We start from the raw sequence: 1,611 nt of genomic DNA, 5'->3' as shown, positions 1-1,611 counted from the left end.
CTCCCGCGTTCCCCTTCCTGCCCGGGAGCTGCCTCACTGGCTCGGCGCGCCCAGCGGCTGCCGCTGGAGGCGGGAGAAGGGCTGAGGGCCCCGCTGCCAGTCCGCCTTTCCTCCCCAGGGGCCGGCAGTCCCCACCCAGCGTTTGGCTGAGCGCCACGTCTCGTTTCCTTGCAGCCCCCATCTCCCTGCGGGGGCGAGTAACCCGCGCCCGCGCAGGCAGAGCAGGCCCCTGCCAGCACAGCTTTTCCTCTCAATCTACTCGGCCCGCGCTGCAAAGACGGATCGTTTATCCCCACCCAGCACCATGGCGAGCTTATTAGAGCTAATAACACCTTAAAGCGCACCCACCGCCGTGTTTTCCTCGGGTCCTGTCAGCCCTTGGCTTTCTCCTTGCCCGCACCAGTTAGGCCAGCTTGCCGGCGCGGTGCTAGATGGTGAACCCAACCCCCGGAGGTGCTACAATTTGACAAGAGTTGAGCGTCTTTTTCATCGTTTTCCCCAGAGATTTTTGTGCTGGGTGCTTCCGATGTGTAGGAGGTTACCTCAGTGTCTGCAACACTTAGCAGTAGGCACTCAGAAATTGGGGGTTGGTGTGCATAAATTTATATTCCCTTGTGATTCAGCTCATTGTTATTTAAATATGAAAAATTAATCAATTGCCTAAATCCCAAAAGACTCAGCGTTTTTCAAGTGTGACATAAATGGTTCATTTTAATGTCTTACTAATTGAAATTAAAACATGGGAGTTTTAGGAGTGCATAGCAAATTCACCTTCTCTCTTAAGTTATTTAAAAGACAGTGTTTTCTTTACAACATATTTCCTTTAAAAGAGGTTGTTTACAACCTGATTTCTCTAGGAGAGCAGAGCAGTTGTTGCTGAGGTGCGTTATATTTCCTCAGTTTGGTGGTGTGGAGTGTTAGACTTTATTCTTATTCCCAAGTGTTGTAGTTCAGCCCCGATCGGACCAGACTACGCAGTCTCTCTCTCACTCCCCCCACCCTCCGAGAGAACAGGGAGAGAAAATATAAGAAAAACAGCTCGAGGTTTGAGATAAGGACAGGGAGAAATCCTTAAAGTTACCGTCCCGGGCAAAACAGACTCGACTTGGGGAAAACTATTCATTTATTACTACAAACAGCAGGATAATGAAACAGAGAACAAGATAACCTCCCCCCACCCCTCCCTCTTCCCGAACTTAACATTATCTCTACTACCTTCCCCTCCTGAGCGGCACAGGGGGGAAGAGGGAATGGGGGTTGTGGTCAGTTCATCACATGTTGTTTCACGCCACTGCTTCATGGTTGGGGGAAGAACTCCTCGCATTCCTCCCCTGCTCCGTTGTGGGGTCCCATCCCTACGCCACAGTCCTTCGTGGAACTGCTCTGGTGTGGGTCATCTCTTCCACGGGGTGCAGTCCCTTCAGAACAGCTGTCCCAGCGGGCCCTCCACGGGCCACAGCTGCCTTCAGGCATCCACCTCCCCCGGTACGGGGTCCTTCACGGGCTCCAAGTGGATCTCTGCTCCTCCGTGGACCTCCATGGGCTGCAGGGGGACAACCTGCTCCACCATGGTCGTCACCACGAGTTGCAGAGGAATCTTGGCCAGGAGCC

This window comes from Chlamydotis macqueenii, chromosome 4, assembly GCF_036417535.1.
Source record: "Chlamydotis macqueenii isolate bChlMac1 chromosome 4, bChlMac1.mat, whole genome shotgun sequence".
Lineage (NCBI taxonomy): Eukaryota > Metazoa > Chordata > Aves > Otidiformes > Otididae > Chlamydotis > Chlamydotis macqueenii.
The sequence above is the reverse complement of the archived record's forward strand: the minus strand, read 5'-3'. Positions refer to the sequence as shown.